Source organism: Xenopus tropicalis, chromosome 10 (genome assembly GCF_000004195.4).
Source record: "Xenopus tropicalis strain Nigerian chromosome 10, UCB_Xtro_10.0, whole genome shotgun sequence".
In the NCBI taxonomy this organism is placed as follows: Eukaryota; Metazoa; Chordata; class Amphibia; order Anura; family Pipidae; genus Xenopus; species Xenopus tropicalis.
In genome coordinates, this window is record NC_030686.2 from 16770072 (window position 1) to 16787543 (window position 17472).

Sequence of the window (17472 nt, forward strand, 5' to 3'; positions counted from 1 at the left end):
CAGCCCCAGTCCCTTCCCAGAGGCTATTATCCCCACTGCTACTATAGGCACCATCTCTCCCTACTATACCTGCTATCCCACAGCCACAGTCCCTTCCCAGAGGCTATTATCCCACTGCTACTATAGGCACCATCTCTCCCTACTATACCTGCTATCCCACAGCCACAGTCCCTTCCCAGAGGCTATTATCCCCACTGCTACTATAGGCACCATCTCTCCCTACTATACCTGCTATCCCACAGCCACAGTCCCTTCCCAGAGGCTATTATCCCACTGCTACTATAGGCACCATCTCTCCCTACTATACCTGCTATCCCACAGCCACAGTCCCTTCCCAGAGGCTATTATCCCCACTGCTACTATAGGCACCATCTCTCCCTACTATACCTGCTATCCCACAGTCCCTTCCCACAGGCTATTATCCCCACTGCTACTATAGGCACCATCTCTCCCTACTATACCTGCTATCCCACAGCCACAGTCCCTTCCCAGAGGCTATTATCCCTACTGCTACTATAGGCACCATCTCTCCCTACTATACCTGCTATCCCACAGTCCCTTCCCAGAGGCTATTATCCCCACTGCTACTATAGGCACCATCTCTCCCTACTATACCTGCTATCCCACAGCCAAAGTCCCTTCCCAGAGGCAATAACCTTTTGTGCTATGACACAATTGGCTATGTTATTATCCCTATGCTTAAGATGCTGCTATGCTAATATCATTGCTACTATAGAAAGCCACTGCACTATTCACAAATTAAATAATTAGAGAGTATTATATCTTCCCAACATTTTTTTTAATTCATTTAAAGAAATGGCACATGGGGTGGTTTGTGGCCCTTGTAAAAGTGCCTGCACCAATGCTAAGCTTAAAACCAATATCATTACTTCGTAAAACAAAAGAGAATTGCACAGAGCATTTGCCCACAATATATGTATCAAACACCCATATTCAGATAATGAAGGCTGTACACAATAAAGGTTGCCAAATGAACGGACCCTCTCCTGATATGCCCACCTAAGGTAGGTGATATTGTGCTAGTTCAATTGTTTGGCTGATTTCTTTACTAACTTCAGGCTGTAAGAATCCACAGAAAGCCAGTGACACTGTCTTGGCCGGGCAAGGCAGATATCTCCAGAATGGGCTGTTTATGGAAGCTGGAAGCCAAGCATGCCTCTAGGAAAAGATGGCCAGCTGCCATTACTAGCGCACACAGGGTTCCTCAGAGCCAAGCCATCAATAACAGAACCCTGGGTAAGCTCAACACACGTTCAACACAGATTTCTCTGCTTTTACAGTCCCAAAGTCTTGCAAAGAAAAGCAACAGGAGTTCCGTTACCTTCACAAAATAACACATTTATGGACCAGTGAGATGCACTACAGGCCAAGGCTAGGAAATAGTGTAGCTCCTATAACTATCTGCCTTACTTGCATGGCATTTAAACTTTTTTTTATAAAAGGTTGGGGACCCCTTTCGTTAAGTGTCAGCGAGCAGTGCACCTCCTACAGGTAGATTAGGTAAAAGCCATGCACCCTAATAATCCACCGACCACCAATGCTGGTCTGTAGAAGTACAGTCTATTTTCACTTGCATTTTTGAGTCCATAAAAAAAACTCATCTATGATTGATAGGAAGGTGCTGGGAGTCAAAAATAAAAGAGTCCCACATGTCCATGGCCATTAACCCCCAGATTGAAAGGGGGCGGCAAGCCATGTTTGGATTATGATCAGATGGGAAATGCCGGCTTTCTTTCCATGGAAGCAGTGAGCTTCACATAATAAGCATATTTTTCCACTTAATCTTGGCCCCTGACTGGTCGGCTGTATCTTTATTTTAATGAACAGCAATAATATGTTATGAATGACTTGAAAAATTAAAATTATACAACATAAATCACAGGATGTTTTAAAGAGTCTTGTTGGTAGTGGGCCAGGCAGTACATCTAGGCTCACATCCTAAATCAAAGGATACAGCATGGCCCTGTATCCAGCGTACTACTTCATTCTGTCCAGAGAAAGAAACATTAAAGGGATCTAATGTCCCTGTGGGGTTAAATAATCCTAGCTCTTCGTAGAGGGCTTGGAGAGCCCTCAAATGACTGACCCACTCTTGGAGAGCCCCCAAAATAACTGACTGATGAGCTCTCACATCACATCACTCTGTTCAATGAAGACTTTTAGTCTCTGCTTTCACTTAGTTGAGTAGATCTTACTGTTATTATACCCTAAATAAGTGCTGTCCAACTTACAGGCCCACTGCCCCCATCTATCTGGCTGCTTTGACTGCCTATCTTTTTGGAAGCTTTAAATGGTATCAGTACTGAGATTAACTGGCCTTCTGCATGGTTCACACCTCAGATTCAGGCTGTAATCCCCCTGTATTGTTCACACCTGTAGGACGTCAAACTCAGACTAAGTGCCACTTTGTTGCCTACACACCTCAGACAGACTGTAGGAGCATACACAATATGTTTCCCTGTCTTCTTCCCTACTCTGCCTGCCCTGCTTTACCATGCCTGTGTGTGCATGATGGGTAATATCCCTGCAGTAAACATCATCCATTTGGTTTTCATGGTGTGCTACCACCATTAATGTGGGTATGGTCTTAAAAGTTTTAGTGAGAACATGGGTGTGGTTTAAAAAAAGGGAGTGGTCTAAACTGGCTTTTATGATCGGCCCTCGAGCATGCAGGCCAAAAATTTCAAGCCCACGGTACCATAGAAGTATCAGAAGTACCATGATCGTATAGCTAGTGGAATTTTCATCCAACATCAGTCAGAACATCGATTTGGCAATTAAATTTGACCACTGTCCAACTGTTTGCAGGACCAAGAAGGAAGTCAACTAGACAATATTGCTTGAAATGGTCATTGATGGACAAATTGTACTTTTATAAGATCTTCAGGATAAGCTTGGTCCTACGATAACAAAAAGATCTTTAAAAAAAATCTTAACGTGTATCGCCAGCTTTCGGTTGACAAGTGCCTGCCCTGACAGCGAGGGGCTGGCTTTCAGAAGGAGATACAACATAAACCAATGGAGATGTTCAAGCTGATCTACCTAATAAATTATAGCTTATGATTATGTATTACAGGGGTGGCCAGACTTTGTTCGTCCGTGATCGACTGGGGAATGCGGAAGTGTGGCGTGAATGCATATGTACGCGATGTAGCGTACGTACACATTCACGTCCCCGGCTTCATCGCAGTCCACCAGAAATCCACGGGGGATCGACTGGTGGACCTCGATCGACATATTGGCCACCCCTGATGTATTATATGCATAGTGCCTCACACTGGAGCAAATCATTAAGGACAACACCCTTATTCATAAACCTCCATAATTGATGCGTATTGGAAGCCTTTATGCCCCTCCAGTATTAGGATATGCTTGTCTGGGGTGATTCAGCCAAGTCCTATTAAGCGGATAAATCACAGTCAGTTATATCTTTGTTATTGGCCCTGACGGGGTCAACTTGTAATTTGTGCCAGAGCCCAGAATCAATGTCTTCCTATAACTGCTCTATTTCCATTGACTCGCTTTGAAAAGAGTGCAACAACACACGCTGGGAGATCAATAAACCCCAAACATTCTGTTCATGGTCAGCGAGGATACTCCTTAAAGGGACTTTAATGATATTGTTTGTGTTACACACAGAGATATACGAGCTGTCTTCTATTGAATGTATTGACTTGGAACCTTCCTAGTGCAGTGGTGCTTCAGTCTCCAAAGGTTAGGATTGTAAACTCTATGATGTACATAACAAACATATATACATTACTCCTTTAAAAACGCTAAGCCTGAGACAATGTACCATGGGAATATGTATTACCGAAGAAGTTAAAAATGGAGGGGATTTGGAATCTATGAACATGAGATAAAAGTAATACAGTAGTGCCAAGCTAAATGGCTAAGATGCTGCATGTTTAGAATACCACTAGCTGCAAACCATGGGTTTCTACCTTAATAGTCATGTGCAAAGGCAATAATCACATGTTATGGGGTCCATGGCTCTTTTGCCAATAAAAGGTGACCTGTAGATATCCATATGCTATGGCTCTAAAGATTATAGTACACAGCTACTTTTAGCTAACTAGTTTTAGGCTTTATAGTTTGTTATCAGGCGTCTTAATTTAAAAATGGTTTCCAAATATTAACTACTTATCGTGAAGCATTAAGGAATATCTTCAGTTGCACATTTCCTGAGATGTGGGGGGGATGCCTATTTGCGTTCCTAGGTACAACTAAAAGCTTAGCATGAAGTTCAGTTCATAACCTATGAGCCACATTCAAATAAAAAAAAAAAGTTGAGGAGCAACACAAGCATAAAAAAAAAATCCTGGGGTGCCAAATAAGGCCTGTTACTGGCCAAGAATTCAAAAATAAGAACTTGCTTTGAGGCCACTGGAAGCAACATCAAAGGGTGGTTGGTGATTAACTTGTGAGCCAATAGTTGGGGATCATTAAGAAAGGGTGAAATTTCACCCTAACACCTCTTTGCTCTCCAAGATACAACTGAAAGCCCAGTATGAAGGTAAATTAGGGTGAGATTTGGGAAGTCTTTCAGGTAAAATTTTGGACCTCAAAAGGTGGGCCTGAGCTGAAAAAGCCTTCGAAATCCTGGCCCATACCAATGAAAACATCTCGAGTTTCCTTTAGATTTGTCCTTTAACGTAAGCAATGACAAATATCTGATGTTTGCTTCTTTTCTGTATATGTGTTCTAAATCCAAATCCATCCTTTCTGCATCTCAGCGTAGGTCATAAATACAGACTCTGAATAAATGCAGGTTTAGGGAATTTCTGGAGCATGGCCGCTAATACCGATCATATGACGCACTCCTGCACTAATCAAACATTAATTGGATTTGTTACAAAGCCAAGGTTATTTAATACCATACTTTGTCAGGCTGTAATATGGTAATTCAGTTTAGGCAGAAAAGGTTCCCTCCAGTCGTTGGCAATGTGGAACCGGCTTCCTTTCATTCATTAAAAAAAAATACATCTCCGAGCATTAGCAAGGGCCTAATAAGATTTCCAGTGGGGCGTTCAAACGGCTTTGGATAAACAACAACTAATTGGTCTGCAAGCAGCTGTAGGAATGAGCTTGGAGTGGCTATATCGCATAGCCTTGGCTTGGAGCAGAGCATTGTTGGAAATATGGCCGGGGGCAGCAGGAAGCAGCATAGGGCACCAAAACTCTTGGACATCTATTTACACAGTGAGGGCTGCCAGGAGGAACTAAACAGAAGTTGGTGCCATTGGCTGAGCAATAGTTAAAAATGCAGTTGGGCTTAGTGATGCAATCAGAAATCTGACAGCCGAGGAGGTGAGACGCATAAGGGCTGATGTGCTCTCTGCAATACAGGGTGCAGCCTCCCCGCTCTACGTAGTCTCCCCAGACAGACGGTAGATACTGCAATCACACCAGACACACTGTATGTATAGGTACGGACACATCCATACCACGCACACCATGTGTGATACCAGGTACAGTCTGCACTGCTACATGCATTTTTCATGTGCCAATGACCCATGCTGGTGGGTGGCAGAGAAGCCAAAGCCCCCTCAGCTTTGCTCAGATTCCCTTGTTTGGGCAGTTGGCCAGATCTAATGGGTGTGCTGCTGGCCAAATGACACAATGTCAATTAGTTTAGCCCACAGGTTTATCGGTAGAACTCATTGCCACTGTATGGCCACATTACCCACATACACTGCACAATACAATACACAGTATGCTTCCAACCCACACATTGTACAATACAAAGTTTAGTCAACACACACTGTACTTTACAAGGTTTGGCATGCAACCCCTAATCCGCACCCACACAAACATACTCTGTTAGACCTTCCACAGTCACACAATCCATACAACACAAAGGTTTTATCCTCCCATCCACACACTGTATAACACAAGTTGTAGACTATGTGCTCACATACTGCAGACAGCACCACGGTTTAGCCTCTACCTCCATCTCACACTGTACAAAACATCTACATTCCCCACGCACATGTTTTTTGGTACCCCACACACTTCCTGTAGCACACAGGAAACACGTATCACCCCAAATACCTAATATGCTCCCCTATTCTCAACCTCTCAACACACAGCTCAGTGATCCCTCTTATTACTTTCCTAGTTACCTGGGTGGATGTTAGATTTTGATGTGGGGGAGTTAATCTTTATATAGGAAAGATTCACGTGAATACAGCTAAAAATACAACAGCTATAAAACCAGCAATAGCCTTCTCTGCACAGAATGTCTCACCAAGGTGAGTCAAGTGCTGAATCATTTAATCTGGGGTGATACTTTATCAGAGCCTGTTTCCTCCAGGACATTGCTCCTACACTTTAGATCTAGCGCCAACAGAGAAGGGCTATAAGATCAAGCTTAAGAAACACCATTTCCTGGGAAGGAACACTTGGAACCAAAGCTGGCAGCTGGTGCCCTTGTATCTATCTGGAATGGTACAGGACCCACTATAGCAATTTACACACACAAGCATGGGAAATGGATGGTGGTGGTTTCAAGAGCTTTAAAGGAACAGTAACACCAAAAAAATAAAGTGTTCTAAAGTAATTGAAATATAATGTACTGTGGCCCCGCACTGGTAAAACTGGGGTGTTTGCTTCAGGAACACTACTATAGTTTATATAAATACGCTGCTGTGTAGCCATGGGGGCAGCCATTCAAGCTGGAAAAAAGGAGAAAAGGCACAGGTTACATAGCAGATAACAGATAAGACACCATTGTATTCTACAGGGTTTATCTGTTAGCTGCTGTATAACCTGTGCCTTTTCTTCTTTTGAATGGCTGCCCCCATGGCTACACACCAGGGTTTATATAAACTCTAGTAATGTTTCTGAAGCAAAACACACAACTTTTACCAGTGCAGGGCCGCTGTACATTATAGTTTAATTTCTTTAAAATATATAAATTTTTTGGTGTTACTGTTCCTTTAAGGTACCAGTGGACCCAGGACATGTGTCTCATTGGCGGGCTCCCACAAGCCCAAGAAGTTTTTAAACAACTCTCAAGCAGGAGAACCTGCAAATTTTAATGTGTCAACCAAACCTAGAAGAGATAATAGATCTCTTGGATTTTATTAAGCCTTAATGCTGGCCATACACGTGGCGATCTGACCGATGGTCGCACGAAACATCGTCAGACGTGCCACACACTATTCAGGGCTGAATCGGCAGGTAAGGAGGTAGAAACAATAGGATTTCTACCTTCTTCTGCCGATTCAGCGCTGAAGGGAGATTTTGATCGGGCGCCTTCCAACTGGTCCGATCGGCGAGTCGGCCGATATCAGCAGCTTCCTGCGATATCGGTCGACTCGCCGACATACCATACACGCACCGAATATCGTACGAATCGAGGTTTCGTCCGATATTATCGGTGCGTGTATGGCCACCTTAAGTCTTCTTCTAAATCAAGGATCCCTAAATGTTTGTACTCATGATAAACACTCTGTAAAAAGTATTGGTGAGCCACACAAGCATGAAAAAAGTTATTTGGTATACAAAATAAAGGTCCCTGATTGGCTATTTGGAAGCCCCATGTGGACTGCTGGCCTACATGAGGCTCTGCTCAGAGTAAAACCATTTCTCTGTGCTCCCAAAACCTGCTCCAAGCCAGGAATTCAATAATGGGCTCCAACGTTGAGGCCACTGGGAGCATCAAAGGGGGCGGTGAGCAACAGGTTGCTTGGTTGGTGATTACTGCTCTAAATGGTAATATGAAATAAAATCTCAAAAACACCCGCAGTGGATCATTATCGGCAACATGGCATGTGGCCGGTTAACATATATACGGAGGCAGGCACATGATGCCCAGGTGCACTTCCCTGGACCATGGACTAAATAACCCATAACAACAAAACCCCAAGTAGTCTCTACTAATACCTCCATTTTTTATTAGAAAGATCCCCTTTCACTCAAAGAAGTTATACCAAATGAAACCAGTCTGACACTGGTTTGGAACATGGCGTCTTCACCTGAACAGAAGGGCTGCACATTGGGTTGGCCGACACACTCAATTATACCTGCCAGTATCACCCATCACTTGTCTTAAGGTCCCCATACACGGGCAGATTGTAGCTGCTGATATCGGTCCCTTGGATCGATTCGGCAGCTTATCGGCCCATGTAGGAGAAGAAACGAGGGGCCTGGCCGACCGATATCTGGTCTGAAATTGGCCAGATATCGATCAGCAAGGTTAGAAAATTCAGTCGGATCGGGGGCCGCATCAGCTCGCTGATGCGTTCCCCAAACCGACTGCCCCTTGCCCGCCAATATAATTCGATCATTTGGCCCCAGGGCCAAATTATTATTTTTTTTTTTTACTACATGCTCCCTGATATCGCCCCCCGTAGGTGGGGATATTGGGTGCAGATTCGCTCACTTGGCGATCTCGCCAAGCGAGTGGATCTCAGCGTGTATGGAGACCTTTAGATACCTAATTGCTGCCCTTACTTGTACCCTCTAAGATATAGTGTCAATAAGAGACAAACCTAGACGTGAGACCCTTTCCTACTGGTTTGGGCACACAGTTCAGCTCGGAGAGCAGTCACCTGAGCTGACTTATATGTTCCAATCATTAGGGCAGGATTGTTAATAATTACAGATGTGGGGCCATCAGGAGGATCGATAGCGCTGAAGCAATAAAACAGAGAGGCATCGTATTTCCAACTTCTGCACAATCTTGTCTCAACAAAGACTTTCACTTAATTACTGGCAGAAAATGTCAATTTCTTTTTAACAAAGACAGAGTTATTTTTTTAGGCCAAAATCTTGACCGTGGAGTAAACGAACACTGGGTTTAGCAAAACAAATCTCCCCCTCAGATGGCACTTGTGGATCCAGCAAGGACTGATTTGCAGGCCCAAACAATAAGAAGGAGGCTTTTATTATCTCTGCATAACAGGCTCAGCAGCCTAAGATTGGGTATCTTGCCGAGTGCGTCTGTTCCTCCGCAGCATGCAATCTGCAGAATGCTTTCTAGTGCCCTGTTACCAGCTCCCTTACTGCTTCAGTGACATAAATCAGCTCTCGTAACTGTTCCTGCAGCTCCATCTAAACCTTCCTGATAATGCCTCTTACTGCTTAGCCTAATTATTTCTAAGCCCCCACCTCCCTGTAGCAACTCCTTCTGCTCCTATTAAATCTCCCTGTAACGCCCCCTTTTGCTTCATGTAACTTAAGGTTACCAGGTCACGTGGAAAATGAGAAAGGCTGAGCAAAGGCAATTTAAATGCAACTGAAATCAGTGCAACCTAAGAACTTGTATTTATTAAATGTGTCTCTGATTTTTCACATGTTCTAGATACATATTACTTTCCCTAAAATCCCCTCTATTTGCTTCAATACCAGAAACTCGTGTTAATGCTTCATATAACTCCTCCTATTGCTCCATATAACCCTCCCTATAACTCCTCCTATTGCTCCATATAACCCTCCCTATAACTCCTCCTATTGCTCCATATAACCCTCCCTATAACTCCTCCTATTGCTCCATATAACCCTCCCTATAACTCCTCCTATTGCTCCATATAACCCGCCCTATAACTCCTCCTATTGCTCCATATAACCCTGCTGATAACTCATCCTATTTCTCCATATAACCCCTCACTAAAACTACTCCTGTTGCTCCATGTAAACCCTTACTATAACTCCTCCTATTGCTCCATATAACCCCTCACTATAACTCCTTCTATTGCTCCATATAATCCTCTGTATAACTACTCCTGTTGCTCCATATAACCCTTCCTAAAACTAATTACCCATGATTACCCAACCATCTTATCACTCAACCCCAATAACCCCTTGGCAGTGGAGTTCCACAAACCTTATGTTCTTTAATTGTGGAACCTTTTATCGGAGGCTAAGAGGTTTCTTACTGTTGAAGAAGAACTTTGTTGCATTATGGACAGTAGTTCTGGGAATGAAGACTGGTCATCACTGACAGAAGAAGACTGAGTGCCCCTATCATGCACTACAATACTTTTAAACCTTCCTTCATTTTCAGGAAACAGCTGGCTCCCATGAAACCTCTGAGGTGACGATGACTGTAGCACAGACACCCAACCTCCGCTTTGTTTCACACCTACATGTCACAAGCAACTATTTCAAAGTGTCTTCACACTAACTCGCCTGCCAATGAGACCTCTAATTAGGTGCAGCAGTTTGTTCCTTATAAAGGCCATTAAATGTATTTAAAATTCATCCCAAGCTAATAAACCAAGATCAGGTGATACCCAGACAGACCCCCACACCACCCGCAATTTTTACCCGGAATTTACAGACAATGACAGCTCTAAGGAGTATTAAGCTGCTTGAAAATTGCCAGCTTTACTCACTGGGACATTTTGGGAATTGTAGTTTCAGTACTTATGGTAGGCCCGAGCTGGCCAGTTCCATTGCAGGTACTTGTATGCCAGAGCTGGCCAGTTCCATTGCAGGTACTTGTATGCCCGAGATGGCCAGTTCCATTGCAGGTACTTGTATGCCAGAGCTGGCCAGTTCCATTGCAGGTACTGTATGCCCGAGATGGCCAGTTCCATTGCCGGTACTGTATGCCCGAGATGGCCAGTTCCATTGCAGGTACTGTATGCCCGAGATGGCCAGTTCCATTGCAGGTACTTGTATGCCCGAGATGGCCAGTTCCATTGCAGGTACTTGTATGCCAGAGATGGCCAGTTCCATTGCAGGTACTGTATGCTAGAGATGGCCAGTTCCATTGCAGGTACTGTATGCTAGAGATGGCCAGTTCCATTGCAGGTACTGTATGCCAGAGGTGGTCAGTTCCATTGCAGGTACTGTATGCCCGAGATGGCCAGTTCCATTGCAGGTACTGTATGCTAGAGATGGCCAGTTCCATTGCAGGTACTGTATGCTAGAGATGGCCAGTTCCATTGCAGGTACTGTATGCCAGAGATGGTCAGTTCCATTGCAGGTACTGTATGCTAGAGATGGCCAGTTCCATTGCAGGTACTTGTATGCCCGAGATGGCCAGTTCCATTGCAGGTACTGTATGCCAAAGCTGACCTATGTTAATGTATCTTAAGGTGGCCACACACGTGGTGATTTGTGATCGTCAAATCCGCCAATAACGTTCAGGGCTGAAACGGCAGATAAGGAGGTAGAAGCAATAGGATTTCTACCTCCTTCTGCCGATTCAGCCCCGACGGCAGATTTTGCTCAGGCGCCTTCTATGGCGCCCTATCAAAATCTTTTAACCTATCAGCAGCTTCCTGCGATATCGGTTGACTTGCCATACACGCACCGAATATCGTACGAAACGAGGTTTCCTACGATATTACCGGTGCATGTATGGCCAGCTTTAGCCAGAACTAACAACTTCCCCCTGTAGCAAGACTACCTTAATTTACAGTACCATAAATGTGCATTCTGGATTATATTGAAACTGCCTCTAGGCAGACTGGGGGGGCATTAATATGCCTTCAATCCACAGATCTTCTTGATGTCCTGCAGTGCTCTAAGTAAAAATCTCTTTTTTAATACAATGTGGCGCTGGCGACTGTATCTTAGGGTACCTCCACATGCCCAAAATTACACCCCATCACCTTCCCTTTTATCCTGTGCAATAAAACCATCTGCCTCCTCTTCTTCCACCAATCCTCTTCCAGCATCCAACAGACACATACAGATTATTCTTAAGCACCTCTAAACTACTCTTTCAGCACCCACCTTCACCATATAAACAACCACCACTTCAGCATCCATTAAACCACCTATTCTTCCAGTATCCACAAAGCACCTTCCATCACCTACTTTGCCATACATCAAGCACTGCTATAACCAACTTTGCATTACCATGCACCCACAGCTTCTTTACCATACACCCATAGCTTCTTTACCATACACCCATGCACCCACAGCTTCTTTACCATACACCCTTGCACCCACAGCTTCTTTACCATACACTCATGCACCCACAGCTTCTTTACCATACACTCATGCACCCACAGCTTCTTTACCATACACCCTTGCACCCACAGCTTCTTTACCATACACTCATGCACCCACAGCTTCTTTACCATACACTCATGCACCCACAGCTTCTTTACCATACACTCATGCACACACAGCTTCTTTACCATACACCCATAGCTTCTTTACCATACACCCACAGCCTCTTTACCATACACACATGCACCTTTCATTTTCACCTTAAATACCTGCCAAGCTCCTCCCATTCCCATTAAGTTTCCTTGCCTTCCTTGAAAGACATCCTACTATCACAAAACTTTCCTGTGAGTAAAATGCCCAAAACCACTCCATGAGCAACTACTTATGTTCCTGAAATACAACCATGATGTAATAAAATAATGCTGTATTAAAAACATCACTATATCCGTTTCTGCTTACCATAGAAATGGAAAGGCCCAGGCAGACCTCTGCCCAACACACAAACAGAGTAACATGATCAGAACAACTGGGGAGAAGACCAAGCGTCTGACAGACAATAATCAAATAGATCAAAGTTCAATTAGGGCAGAACTCATTGTTAGGTTTGCATTTTCCTGCTTCATACGCAGAACTGAGGTCCAAGACAAACAAAAAGATCCACAGGAATGCAGAGTTGCCGTGTCAGGTTCTGCTGGATGTCTCCTTGCATTTTCATCAACCTCTCACATGATCATCATAGAACAGTTCAAATACCCTTAACTCTTAAAGGGAATGTAAAACCCAAAATTAAACTTTGCCTTATGAAACTAAATGTAATTAGTATTGAAGTCAGCACCTGCTGGTTCGTTTTATTCTCTGGTGGTTCTGACATTAGTTTGGGATTTACATTCCCTTTAACATGATTATTCCTCAGTGAGGCAGGTTTTACTGGGGGCAACAACCTCCTTGACTGCCATGTTCTTTAACAGAGCCTCCAGCAAGAAACCTTTATTCATTAATATAAAAAATGTGTGGGTTTTAATCCCCCCCATGCTGAGTCACCCGCAGCCTGAGAGCAGCATCACATGCATCAGTCCCACAAGTATCAGTGGCCTCTGACAGTGCAGGAGTAGAAGCCAAGAGCTGGATGGAGTCTTGTCATAATCACATTAAAAAAACCTCATAACCAGAACAAGATACAGATTATATTTATTCAGATTTGCATGTGTTTATTATTCAGCCATCACTGAATTACAACTCCCAGAAACCCCTGACACCACATTATAGCCCCTTCCAAGACATAAGAATGGGGTGCAATAAAGTCACTTTACTTCAACATACAGCTTCTGCAACCATGTCCATCCTCTTCCTCCAGGGGACACCACCTGCTCGGGCTGGCAAGGAATTGGACTGGCTGTGGCCCTGCTGTAATCCCTTATAGAGCAGAAGCAAGAGGATCACTCTAATTCTTACCTATAATCATATGCTCCATATGTCTACTTGCCATACCCAGTGCCCAACCTCTAGAGGGAGTCTTTGAGCAACATTTTATAATAAAGCACTTTACTAATGGAATATATGCTTTTACAAAATATTTACTTACATCATTTTTATGGCTTGAGAGAGGCTTGGCACCCCTTCTCCAAAGCCCCCCCATTATTCACATGGTCCTCTCTATGGTCATTTGCCTGTGCTTCTGTGAGTTGGCAAGCAAGCAAGGTAATAAGCCTTAATGGTGGGGGGGGGGGGGGGAGAACCTTGGGTACAGCAGATAAGGGTAAGGTGGGGGGGGGGCTCACAATTTTTTTTTTTAAGCTCAGGGTACTCACCATGGTCACAATAACTGCTTAATAAAACAAGCATACTACCATAAGAATTCCAACCTCACCATTAGAGGGCCCTATTCCATTAGTGTGAATGTGCAACAGGTCCTCATCAAATAGCCATGGCTGCTCCCACTGAACACCAACATGCAGATAAATAAGGCTCAGTGTACACAGTTGGCCTCATCAGAGCAATCATGGCTCCTCCTGCGTATATGAACAGACACCCCCTATACAGACTATAGAGGTGCCCTGCAATATTTCTCAAGAGAATAAAGGAAACATAAAGCATGTGTAAAATCGATTCATACAGTATTATAACTATATGATATTCTACAGCATGCTTTAGAAAAGAAGAATAATTATGTATCTAATATGCAACACAGAGAGAGACTTCAATGACTAATATCCTGCCACCTTAGGGCTCAGATACCTCATACAACTAGCCTCACAGCAGGGTGTGAGAGTTGCAGTTATAACAAGTTCTTCTTGTTCTTCCCTGGTCCACTTTGTATAACCCATTAAGGACCATTAAAGGGAAACTCCACCCAAAAATGTATTTCTAAATTATTACTATGAAAGCCCATTAATAAATCAGCAACATATTCATCAGCACTGTACAATATACGAGTGTATACAATGAACATACAGGTTACATACAAAAACCTAACCAATGCCAGATAATAAGGACCCTCATCAATAGAGCTTTCAATCTAAAAAGAGAAGACACAATATTATGCTACTCAATTTCCAATGTAGATTTTGTAGTTTCTGACTTCTGGAAAAAGACCAACTGATTCCCTAACCCAGTGAAGAACAAGGTAACTCAATTTAACTACATTTAACTTCAATTTAATTTCAATTACATTTGACTTCTGCTACATTGTTCTGATAAGTCAGAAGCAGGAAACAGAAAGGGACAGCCAAATGCTTGGTTGGCTTTAAAACATGGGGAAAGAGCAAGAATAACATTTAATGGGGTGGAGTTCCCCTTTAAGGCATCATCTCCTAAGCAGGGGTGCAGTGCAAGTCGCCCCAAGCTTATGTGATTGTATGATGAAACTAAATTGCAGCAATAGCAAGGGCAACAAATTCAGCCATCAATCTATACTACGGCACCAGCCACTTACTATATACAATAACAAACACTATGAAAGAGAGTGTAAGCTCTGTGGCACACGATCTGCCCTACAGCTGGGCTGCAAGCTCCAAGTACCCCATTACAGCACAGCAGCGGCACCGGCATGGCATAAAGTTTTGGCACAAATGCAGAGACGGCTGTGTGTGTAACTGGCAGTACATACACCCCTGTGTCCCCCCCTTACCTTGTATATCCTGAGTGTGCCCGAGGGCAGTACATACACCCCTGTGTCCCCCCCTTACCTTGTATATCCTGAGTGTGCCCGAGGGCAGTACATACACCCCTGTGTCCCCCCCTTACCTTGTATATCCTGAGTGTGCCGAGGGCAGTACATACACTCTTGTGTCCCCCCCTTACCTTGTATATCCTGAGTGTGCCCGAGGGCAGTACATACACCCCTGTGTCCCCCCCTTACCTTGTATATCCTGAGTGTGCCCGAGGGCAGTACATACACCCCTGTCCCCCCCCCATACCTTGTATATCCTGAGTGTGCCCGAGGGCAGTACATACACCCCTGTGTCCCCCCTTACCTTGTATATCCTGAGTGTGCCCGAGGGCAGTACATACACCCCTGTGTCCCCCCCTTACCTTGTATATCCTGAGTGTGCCCGAGGGCAGTACATACACCCCTGTGTCCCCCCCATACCTTGTATATCCTGAGTGTGCCCGAGGGCAGTACATACACCCCTGTGTCCCCCCCTTACCTTGTATATCCTGAGTGTGCCCGAGGGGCTTGGCTTTGGGCTGGGTTCTAGAGAAGTCTGACAGATAAATCCAGTGTGCAGGACAGACATTGGCACCGTGCGAGGCTTTGTATTGCTCCACTGACTGGGCACGCTGCTTTGCACAAGCAAGACAGGAAAATGTAGGAATCTCTTCCTATTCGCCCCCCCCTCCTCCTCCTCCTCCTGCACCCTCCCCCCTCCTGCTGCCCTCCTCCCCGCTGCTTTTGTTCCCTCTCTATACAAAAACCTGACATAAGATAAGAGGGTTCGGCCCACCCAGTCTGCTTTTCCTACCTGGAACCAGCCTGACCTTTCCTTTTCCGGGTCTTAACCCTCCATATGCCAAGCCCTACCTCAACTGCCCTATTACAGGTATAGGGGAACTCTACTTTAAATCTATTGGGGTTTTGTTTGTTTTGGTTTTTGGCATAATGAAAGAAACGTATAAACTAATAAACGTTACAATATCCATTCATTACACATTTTCTCTAGTAACTGCGCTATCTGGCTTTTTATATTCTCTGCACTGCTGCCTTCTGAAACACTGTAGTAGGCACCAGCTGATTAACAGACCTGGAGAAGAAGGTTGCAAGAGTCAGAACCAGAGAATTACATTTACACATTAGTGATGCATCGGAAGATCTGCGTCCTCGGAAGATCCCAGGGCCAAACGACCAAATTAGCCTGGATTCACCCAATATCACCCACCCATAAGTGGGGGATATCAGGAGAAGATCCGCTCGCTTGGCGACATCACTAAGCAAGCAGATCTGAAGGTGTATGGCCACCTTAATGCAACTGGAGCTCAATCCGGCACACCATTTTATATGCCCCTGCCCAACCTTGCCCCGTTTTTGAAGTCTTGGGGAGGGGGGTGAGCGAGAATATGGGGAAGCATAGTGGCTCAGTGGGTAGCCCTGCAGCTGTGCAGCACTGGGTCCTTGTTCAATCCTGCCCAGGGTGCTATCTGCCAGGAGGTAGTATGTTCTCTGTATGTCTCTCTATGTCTGTGTGGGATTACTCCAGGTACTCTGCTTTCCTTCCACACTCCAAAAACACAGCAGCAGGTTAATTGGCTTCTGACTAAATTGACCATAGTGTGAATGTGACAGGGACCTTAGATTGTAAGCTCCTCTGGGGCAGGGACCGATGGGAATGTAACAGGGAGCTTAGATTGTAAGCTCACTGGGGCAGGGACTGATGGAAATGTGATAGGTACCTTAGATTGTAAGCTCACTGGGGCCGGGACTGATGGGAATGTGATAGGGACCTTAGATTGTAAGCTCCTCTGGGGCAGGGACTGATGGGAATGTGATAGGGACCTTAGATTGTAAGCTCCTCTGGGGCAGGGACTGATGTGAATGTGATAGGGACCTTAGATTGTAAGCTCCTCTGGGGCAGGGACTGATGTGAATGATAAATAATATCTGTAAAGTGTTGCAAAATTGTGTCAGCGCTATATAACGGGAAACAAACAAATACAAATCAGTACCCAGTAACTGGGGTAGGGACAGGCTAAAGAGATTGGGGAGCACCTAAGCTGGTGGCAAATATGGCCACCACCACTAGGGGCAACTGGTCTGACTGTGGGTTTCAGGCTGACCAATGCATCACTATTAAAAGTATTCTGCATCACAATGCATCACTATTAAAATCAAGGAAAATATGTAATGTAAAATTGCTAGACATTTACTTTCATTACACAATGAATGGAGCTCCCCTTTAAACCTGGTGCAAGCACACTATGAGGCTTATGTGGCCCATTTGCTTGCTCATTAGTGCTTAATTTGAACCATGTGACTGAAGTGTCAGTTCCCTTTTTCTATGAAAAAGTTCATCTTTTCTAGTTTAAACTATGATTTAAAGG

At 44.4% G+C, this 17472-nt stretch overlaps 1 protein-coding gene across 9 annotated transcripts in view; it reads right to left on the reverse strand.

The window, feature by feature from the left end:
* Positions 1-17472, reverse strand: part of tanc2 (tetratricopeptide repeat, ankyrin repeat and coiled-coil containing 2) — a 234334-nt gene that overhangs the window by 107220 nt on the left and 109642 nt on the right. Inside the window, exon 1 of one of the 9 annotated variants that reach the window (XM_031894278.1) lies at positions 15585-15759. The exons of 7 other annotated variants lie outside the window; for them this stretch is intronic. The gene's annotated coding sequence lies outside the window, so the exon portion shown is untranslated. Of the gene's footprint in view, positions 1-15064; positions 15171-15584; positions 15760-17472 lie in introns of those variants that run through there. One more of the 9 variants, XM_031894281.1, reaches the window with a different exon arrangement.